Raw genomic sequence first — 10,865 nt, 5'->3', positions numbered from 1 at the left:
AATGCTATAGTAAAGTCAACATTTTGAAAAAAAATCATTCAAATTTTCTTGCTTCTGATTTATAATACAGATACCTAATGAACTATTTCAGGACAAGATCTTGCTGAAGAGCATTAAGTATATCTTGAAAAGTTGTTTAAAATATGACACTTGTGATGAGCACCAGGTAATGTATGAAATTGTATCACTATATTGTACACCTGAAACTAATATAACACTATGTTAACTGAAATTAACTTAAAAAAAAAAAAAAGACCAATATGACACTTTATCTTCATAAGGAAGAACATATGGACAAAATATTGGTTTTAGGGTGAACGCATCCACAATTGTACTGGACATAGGGATTATTTGTATTCTTATTTAAATGACACCCTGAAGAAAGGCAGTCTAATATTTAAAACTCATCTGTTCCAATGACAGTATTTAGCAATATTCATGTCTTTTTTCAAAACAGAATCTTTGAGCCTTCCTTATCAAGGAAATTGCCTTAAAATGTTAGTGATTTTATTAAAGTCAGAAAATGTGATATGATAGATATCACAGGTATCAAATTATTTTTCTTTTACTGATTCCTATGTCCAATTTTTGTAGATTATAAATATGCAGGCCTCTTTTCAACCTTGTGCATGTTAAAAACCTGTTTTGGGGAGTGCTTGGGTGGGTCACAGTTAAGCCTCTGACTCTTGGTTTCTGCGCAGGTCATGATCTCATCATTGGAGAGACCAACCCCCACATTAGGCTCCCCACTCAGCAGGGAGTCTGGTTGAGATTCTCTCCCTCTGCTTACTCCCAGCCCTTCTCAAATAAATAAGTCTTAAAAACAAACAAAAAACCCTTATTTTTGAACTTGGTAACAAAATAAGGAAGAAAACATGAATGTTTTATTTTGTTTTTTGGGTTTTGTTTTTTTGTTTTTCTTACTTCTTGCTACCTATAGCAAAATTAGAAAAATTGGAATTAAAAAATATAGCCAGTTTTTATTGGATACTAATGCCTGGCACCATCTTAGGTAGCTTCTATAAATTAAGCCTACCTGGACACTAAATCTAGGAGCTACCATCCCTGAGAAAGCTTGGTCACAGAAAAACTTTCAGTAACTTGCACAGGGTTACACAGCTAGAGAGTGACAGAACCTCGATGAAGCCCAGGTGTCCTGAATCTAAAGCATCCTTTGTTATCTCTATTTACTGCTTTTAGTTGAAAGTAATCTGTGTTCAGGTTTTTACATGTAAAACAAGACAAGGATGATCACCTTGTCCAAATGTTCTATGGACAATGTGCATAAAACTACAGGCACGTGAAAGATACTCAGAATATTAATTCCTTCCCTGTCCTTCTGCCAATGATAAAATCTCTAGACATAAACACAGAATTCACGAAGCATCTGCTATTCAAAAGTGCCCTTAAGTACCTTTAAATGACGTTTCTTCACAACAAGCAGCGGGTGTTGCGTATGAGTGTTGAATCACTATGCTGTACACTTGAAACTGACATTTCACTGTATGTTAACTCGCTGGGATTTAAATAAAAGCTTAAAACAATAAATGTCGTTTCTTTTTGTGAAGAAGACAATGCTGGCTTAGCATTTATAAATTTAGAATATTGTATATTGTGGTTTTTTTAGAGTTGGGGTAAAATTAGCATTCAGACCCTGAGGGTCTTCTTAAAACAAAGAAACAAAAAAATAAAGCCTTCAACATAACATGGAATTGTATTTGAACTCCCCCTAGTATCTGAATCTTGTTGCGGATTACACGCTTGGGAACTTTCTCAAATATTCTAGTTTCTACTCTAAGGAAATGTTATTTTTCCTGTTCTCATTTGGCAAAGACTATTGAAATATTTGAAATAATTATATCACTTATACTGTAATTATGGAATTGCTCCTTTTGCACGTTTCTTAAAATCTGATATTGTTATTGATTGAAGAAGCTCCACTGTGAATTCAAAGTGCACTTAAAATCTCATTTTATGAAGATATATAATTATTTGACCTTTCTGCTTCTAGTTATCTGACAGCTGGTAGAGCTCCTGATGATAGCAGGTTTGGGTACATAATCTTGTATTTATTTTGCAACTCGTTACATTAATAGCTGTGCCTTTTGTTCTTAGTTGTAATGATTTTCTATGTGTTCACTTTGTATTGACTTTGAGGGTTTTTGACATTGAAATTTCTTTTGTCTATTCTTGACCACATCGCTAATCTCTCTGCAGGTCAAAACATTGACCTCTCAGCCCTTCAAGCATAAGCATCTCCTCAAAGTCACTCTTAACCAGGAATGGTAATTAATATAACTTTTCCACTTCTTAGCCCCCGTTTTTGAGTGACTTATGAAATGCCATTTCTGAGATCCTGGTTAATTCAGTGCTTAGGTCAAACATGTAGGGAATAGACAAAACAATCTAGTGGAAGATTTTTCCATTTACATAGCCTTCTGTGCTATTATTTCTAATTTTACAAAGTCCCAGGTATGGTGGCAATGAATTACAATGATGCAGTCTCCATGAAGCTTCCTAAAATGATAAATTATTTGTCTTATATACTGTAAAATAGAACACTTAAGACCCTCTGCTGTATAGATATTTATAAAAATGCAGTCTGTTTCCAGAAAGTATTTATATAGGAAAGCACAACCTCCTCTAATGGTTTCAGACCATTTGTTTAGCTTCTCTTTGATAAGTGACAGTCTCTTTGTGTCCTTAGAAAAAGTCCTCATCCATGTTCTTCCAACAGGTGCATTAGTGCTGGAAGCCTGTCAGGTGGATAATAAGAATTCAGGGACTTGAGAAGGCATGTCATATTTCTGAAAATGATGGAAAGTCATTTCCCACCTCTTTCTTAGAGAAGATGTCTTATTTTCCTGCCAATCTCCTGGCATCACATTAGTCACACATTCTTGATCTGGTCAGATTCATCAAATAGACATTTTTTATCAATTATGTGACAGTTTATATTGTCCAAACTTGTGATGAGCCCCACTGATTTTTCTGCGACTTTCCACAGATACATCCAATGCCCTCCATCTACCATTGGAACTCAGCGAGAGGTGCAGATGGAAACACTGATGCCGAGAAAAACTTCTTCCACTGTGTACCCAGGATAACTGTTCATTCTTTAGATTTTTAACACAGAGATCAGCCCATTCAGGAAACCCATCTCTCTTGTGTATCCACATCCATCCATGCACTCAGACTGAGAATCACTGGTTTTCATTTCTGCCCCCAACACACTCTGCGTCCACACCTATTCTAGCACTCACACAGTGTGATGACATGTCTCCCAAAACTAAATTGCAAACTCACCGAGAAGCTTAGTTCTGTATATAAAAAAGGAAAATCATCAAAAGTATAAATAAAAGAGTCACATATTCCAACGTATGTGTGATTAGAATGAAGATTTCTTCACATCTATTCTGTTGGTTTCTAGGAGTGAATGCATGAAGGGATAAACCAGCAAGTTGTTTAATACATGGTCTAGAGAAGACGTTCATTGATGACTCACAGTTTTTCATTTAGTGTTTGTCTTTATCTTGTGGTAGAATTTAAGTACTTTTTTTTTTTTTTTAAGATTTTATGTATTTATTTGTCAGAGAGAGAGAACAAGCACAAGCCAGGGGAGCAGCAGGCAGAGGGAGAAGCAGGCTCCCTGCTGAGGAAGGAGCCTGCTGTGGGGCTCGATCTCAGGACCCTGGGATCATGACCTGAGCCGAAGGCAGACGCTTAACCCACTGAGCCACCCAGGCACCCTCCCATTAAGTACTTTTTTCTGAGCCCAATAATTTCATTTCTAAATATGATGTTTAAATCTATATTTAAGAGCTGGTCTATTCCAGCTCGCCACTGAACACTTGCTATCTGTCTCCCACGAGTTCATTCATATCTTCTGATTATTCTTTTTGTTATAACATTATGTTCTCATTTCATGAGTATAATACCTTTTGTTAGACCTTTGGAATGAACATAGAGATTGGAACTGGTGAACTGTGAATTCTATGAGAAATGGCACCAATGAAAGAGGAAATTATTCAATTGTATAATCAACCATATTCTGATTTTTTTCAGATTTATTGGTGAGTTTAGGGAAAAATTACTAATGAGAGTTAAAAAAGTAAGTATATGAATAACAAAGAAAAGTAAGTGGCTTATTTGTTATTATAAGGAGACTGAACATAACTATATGGGAGAGAATGAGAGAAGAGATAAAATCTGGGACTGGAAATAAAAGAAATAAATTCTAAAAAACAAGTGAAGAAAGAAATTTAGAGATAATGTCTAAAATTTGGAAAAAAAACAGTAAACACATGTTTAAGCATCATATTTAGAAATGAAATTGTTGGTACCCTAAAAATGTACTTAAAATAAACTTAAAAAAAATTAAGCATGTATCCAGAGAGGGTGTCTAGAGGATGTGAATTAAGGCACTAAAATGCAATGAAAAGGAACAACAAATTTATCAAAAGTTTTTTAAATATATGAATTTTAAAATGGTCAGTTTGCATTAATTCATAAGTTTTAATTAAAAACAGGCATCGCCTATTGCTTATGACTTAAAACATTTTAGATTTTAGTTCAAACTTTCTAGTTGTATAATGTAAGCTGAGTTATTTGGGAGATATACTAGACTTACACATCTAATTTCTGAAATCTAGTATTTGTATAGACCTATTATATTCCATGTAAATGGGAAACCAGCAGATAAGTAAAAAAATAAAATTTTCCTCCATAGGCCCTCTCATCTATTAGGGGTGTATGTGTTTGTTGAGTGTATTTTATGTTAGTGAAGTGTGTAAGGTTGTAAATTTCTAACCAAATTAGAAAGTAAAAAGAAATGAATAATTAAGAGAGGGCCAATGTCATAAATCCACAGCAATAAAAATAAATAAATAAAAAGATACCCTCAACGTCTCTTAAAGTAAAAATATCTATTCCTCACTCTGCCTCATGCTCCATACAATTGCAACATGTTTTTCTATTACCTTTTCTATTATAAGTCACATGTTTCCCTTCAAGACTCTTACTCCTGCACTCATTATGCGTCTTAAGATAAGGCAGACACAGAAAATTGAACAACCTCCTATCCTCCAAAGGGATACAAGATACTTGCAAAGAAATCAATGTATTTCATGCCATTCCATTTTTCCCCTCATTTGTCTACCGCAAGTTGAAATGTGTGGTTTTTACAGCTTAAGGAAGGGTTTTTGGTTCAAAGATACTTATAAATAGTGCACAAGTTGCTAGAAGAAAGAGGAGGAAGAAGAGGTTTGGAGAAGGAGGTGAAAGGAAAGAGAAAGTGAAGAGCAGAGGGAAGAAATAAAGAAAAAAAAACTTATGGAAACATTTTTAATTCAAATTATATCAAAAGTTCCTCAAGTGGATGGCATTCCTTAAAGTGACGCTAGTGTTGCGTCATTCGTTGTTTCTTTATGCATTCATTTTGATTTGGGATAAACTCTTTCCACAAGGTCTAGTGTTCTCCTTGGCTTTCTTTATTCCCATTGCTCTTTAGCTCCCTCATTTTTTCTCTTATTTCCTTTCTCTGCACTTTCTGCTAGCTGTTAATCTCCCTGTTCTCTTGGTTACCTCTCCCTCCTTCCTCTGCATCCCCACCAGCACTTCCACCTCACACAAAGATGCTTCTAGACAGTGCAGTCACAGGAACCCTAGGCAGCCTGCTAAATTGCAACTCTGTGACAGAGCTTCTTCCCAGAGAGCCGATGTGAGACGTGCTATCTACATGCGACACACCTGCCACGCTCCTTAGACTGAGGATAACCCTTCTTCAGATGACAGCCCACGGATGAGTATTCCCAGGTCCCAGATGCAACCCAGATTCTAATTAACCTGATTAGGCCTGTTGTACGTGACTCCATTTTTTTTTTTTCTTCTTTTGATCAAGTTGTCACTATCTATTTGGATATTCATCTTTTTTCCTGTTATTTACCAGTCAGGATGTGCTACAAATAGAAACAATGCAAGGCATCTACTTTCATGTTGCTATCATCTTCTCCGCTGCCTTTGCCTCTCCCCCGGGTCAAAAGCAACAGCATCCGTGACAAGTTTGAGATCTAACAGCGTAATTATGATTTACTAATGTCTGAAATCATTTGTACAGGGCATGTGGAGATCCGTGGTGTTCAGACAGCCAGGATTAAGAAGAGCACGCTCTGGCTGATAAAATAAAAATATTCTTTACTCTCTTAGGAAGTCTCGGTCTCGCTGCAGTAGGATGTTTCATAAAGGGGATGATCTGCGTGGAAGCACAAACTCAAAAGTCTCGCCGCCTACATGCTGCTTTAAAGATGAGTTTCAGAAAGTTAGTAACCATACTCCTATTGATATTCAACAAGCAGGTCATTTACAGGTCGCTTTAAGTGTTTCAATAATGAGGAACACAGAATATGACACAAGGATGAGATTTGGATTATGCTTTCACAGTGGCTTCAATCTATGTATTCACCAAATGCTTGTTTTGATTTTTGTGTTTTCACAGAGGGAAACACATAATTCAATTAATTAGTATCCTCAGATCATAAAGCACTATCATAATTAAATCGCATGCATACCTTTTTCATTTTTAATTTGCATGTCTATTTATTCAAATATTAATTTATATTTATATATTTAAATATACATGTATTTGCATAACTGTTTTAAATAACATAGGGGATATTTGTGAAATCATTCTTCATAATCTTCTCTGTATCATTCGAATTTTAGTATATGCACTGCCAAAGTGAGCACAGATATTGGTGAAATTATTGTGCCTCAAGTTAAAACATTTCCAACAACTTGAATCCAGATATTTATGTCTCTTTCTCTTATCCACCTGCCACCACCAAGTGGTAATATGTGTCCTTGATTTGTTTGACATTAGCTTGCCTTTTATTGTATTTTTATCATGCATATATATTTCTTGGTTTTGCTATTTTAAAACAATATGTAGTCTTATATAACCTGTTTTTTTATATTGCCGTATGACATTAAAATTCATTCATATTTTGCATGGAACATTAATTCAATAATATTCACTGCTGTGTAATAGTCTATTAAGAATGTATCACAATTTATTGATTATTTCTCCTGTCAAAAGACACTTGTGCCATTTCCATATGTATTGCTATTATGAACAATGATGTTATGGATATTTTTATATATATCTCATAGAACACAAGTACCAAAATGTCTTGCATATATACTTGAGAGCAAAATAAAAAGGTCAGAGGATATTTGAATATTTGCATTTAAAAGAGTACCAAATTGTTTTCTAAATTGTTACATCAACCATCAGTTTTTAATAAATCCATATGTTCACTATTATTTTGCATTGTCTTAAGCTTTCCAATTGAATGGATATAAAATGGTTATTAAATTAGTGAAATACTCTATAGTTCATTGGCCATTAATATTTTCTCTTCTATAAATGGCTTGCTAGTATCTGAGTGCATTTTTATAGAGTTGTTCATGCCATTCTTATTTATTTGAGGAGGCATACACCTGTATCTAGATCTGTAGCTATTTCACTTCTATGTACCATGACTATCTTCTGATTAATGGTTCATCTATATTTTCTTTAATGCACTTTTGACAAATGCAAGTCTTAAGTTTATTTTTAAAGTACATGAGCATTTTCTTTTGGGGGTTAGATCCTATCTTAAGAAATCCTACTTACAAAAATATAATAATACATTTTTTTAAAAATTAACTATTACTTGGTTTTCATCAAGGTCAGTACAGCAATTTAATGGGGAAAGGAAATTTCATCAACCAGTAGTGTTGAGATGATGTTATATAAAAAAATAAATAATAAAAAGTGAAACCTTTGACCCCTATGTAATGTCTCACACAATAAGGCAAAATTATTTGAGATGAAAAAAAAAAAAGCTAAATATATATGGTTTCTAGGGGAAAAAATGGGATAATATCTTCACAATTTGGGAGTAAGCAAAATTTTCTTAGAACTTATAAAATACTAACTACAGAAGAAAGGTAATGTTAAAATGATTAAATAATGATAAACATAATAAAACCATATAAAACATAGTATTTCCAATTTGTGAGTCTGTGCTAAGCAACTAGCAATAGTCCAAGTATAGGTAGAAATATAATGAAGTTCATCAAGGGGAGTGCTGGTCAGATATATGAGCTTGAGTTCTATCCACTAAGCAGAGCAATCGTGTCCATTTTCAGTTCTGCATAGCTGGTGCTGAGTTTGAACAGGTGCGATTTCCCAGTGGATACCACTGCATTTCAGTTTAGATGAGCTATCCGTGAAACAGGCTCAGGCATTTAGCGGAACCTCTGTGAACCCAGGCCCCACTGAGCCAGCAGATTTGCTTCATGCAGTAGAAAGGAGGACAAAGTTCCCCAAAAAGGAATAGCTACTTTTTTTTTTTCCATGTAAAGTCAAGATGCTGAAGGGGCCAAAACAACTATACTCATGAATATTCCATTTCCATTTTACATGTGAGTTTCAGGGGATCCTTCCATCCTGATAGTCATTAAGTCTGAGTTAAGCCACAAGGAAAAGGGATTATCAGGCTGAAGAATCTTGAGGCCTCTTGCATTGAGCATTCATGTTAACAAAAGCACAGTGTCATCTAATGGCTAATTTCCAAAAGGTCTGTACCCTGCAGCAGAGTCCTGGAGATCATGAGTCAAAAACCCAAAGGAGATCTCACCGAAGAGGACAACCTGCTTTGCAGACGTCCCACTTGGCAAAACCGTCTGTCATAGAAACATGTTGCTCAAAGGGATCATTTGGGTTGTGGACTCCAAAGGTAAACAACATGTAAATATCTTTCTAAACAGTTTCTGATGAAGACTTTGGTTTGGTCCCCACTCAAAGGATGCTGATTTGAAGTTAGCCATGATATAAGAGACTAAGTAAAATGCCCACATGAGGCACACTGCCTCCAAAACCTAGAAGTCCAATGAAGTCTTGGGTCTCCTTTTTGGTAGTATCGTTGGATGAAGAGAAGGCAATTTTCCCTGAGTGCCAGAGGAACTGAGAGATGTGACTCTACTCACATAGTGCCAAGAGATTTCACTGGGTAAGTGGAACCCTGAATTTTGTCAGGGTTTATCAAACCACTCCTGCTAATAGAGGACCTTTGGGTCAAGGCCTTTGATGTCAGCACCTTAGGATGTGAGGGTTCTGATGTTCTAATAAACAGGGTATCATGCACACAGTGAAAGCTTCCCACCACAGAATGTAGGCATTCACTCAAAATCCAGACCCAGGTGGGGAATGGCAGAAGTTAAGATAATGCTGCAGAGTACTGCAAATGTATATTAGAAGCTTTGCCACATGAATGCAAATTAGTCTTTTTTCTTGGGTGCCTTCAGGGTAGAAAAGAAGTGTTGGCAATGTCTAAGGCAACATACTGAGGGCATTAGTTCATGCAATCGATTCAGTAACAGTCATAATATCTACAAAAACTGGGAATATAGAAGCAAGAATGGAATCCAGTTGGTTTTGTTGTTGAAAAGGCCATTCCTGTTGGCTTTACAATGGGCTGTATAGGGTGTAGTATTGTGGTCCTCCACTTCCTACTACCTGTGATGCACTAAGTCCTTAATCAAGTCTGTGATTCCTCTCTCTTCCTCAGTGACTGTTTCCATCGCACCAGCTGCATGAAGACAAGGAGACAGACTGAGGAGTGACTTACATCCTTCACGAACCCTTCTCTACATGCCACAGTCCCTGAACAAAAAAATCCTCCCTCAGCTTTACAAGCATTCCTAGTGCAATTGTGAAACAACAGAAATAGTATACGAGCAGTGGAACCACAAATAACATTACATTGGCCCATTTGCCAATGGGCATTTGATCAGCCTAATAAATCCAATCTAGGATGGTTTAAGGTTGCATTTTCATCAATGTTTCATTTATGGTTTCCCAAAGGTTGTTTTGTTTGTTTGTTTGTTTGTTGTTTGTTGTTTGTTTGTTTCCCAAAGGTTGCCAAGCTCTATTTTTAACTTTTTTCTTTCCTTGTCTCAGGGCTCTCTCTCAGAGCGCCAAAGCTTTGCTAGCATCCAGGACCCACTGCAAAAACAAACAATATCTCTAAGACCTTTCCAATTCATGTCTGAGCGGCTCCCCAGTTGGCACAGTAGCCCGCAGAGTATGCTCAACTCTTGCCATTTTTCCTGAACGACAAGGATACACCTCCAACCACCTCATCTTCCAAGGAACCAGCTAAAGATTTAATAACTGCCCTAGTTTATTCCCAGAGCAGCTGTGAATAGCCCTCCTCCCACCAAGGGTACAAGTGTATGTCTTTGTAAAGATAGCCTGAAGTGGAGGTGGGCGTCTGAGCGTTTCTGGCATCTAAAATAAATCTTTGTACTGGCTGTTATAATGGATGGACTTGGGAATGATTGCCAACTTGGTGAGAAGTCACCCTACCTGCAGGAGCATTAGAAGCAATCAGGGAACCATTTAGACAGTTGTCCTTCACTTACTTTCTGGAACTCAGCCTGCAAACATCTCACCAATGGCTCCATTTAAACACACCTGATAACCCTAGAATGGGATCAATGTGTTTGCTGCTGATTCCATTGTACCTCCGGAAAACCTCATAAAACACTTCATCTTTCCTTTTCCAGCAATGTACATCTTGTCAACATCTCATCCTTGCTACCAAACTACAAAGAACTGTGTAGGATTTGAGATTTTACCCTATTTATAAGGTCACAGCTAAGTCTGCCATGGTTTCATAGACACTAAAAGAAAATACAAGATGCCCAGGTCAGATCAACGAGCCAATATACTAGCATTTGTGCCAATGTTCTAAGCCCTGGTTCCCACAGAACAATGAAGAGAGTCAAGTGATAGCTGCACGTGCAGATTATGTTGGAAG

This window comes from Mustela nivalis, assembly GCF_964662115.1.
Source record: "Mustela nivalis genome assembly, chromosome: 9".
Lineage (NCBI taxonomy): Eukaryota > Metazoa > Chordata > Mammalia > Carnivora > Mustelidae > Mustela > Mustela nivalis.
The sequence above is the reverse complement of the archived record's forward strand: the minus strand, read 5'-3'. Positions refer to the sequence as shown.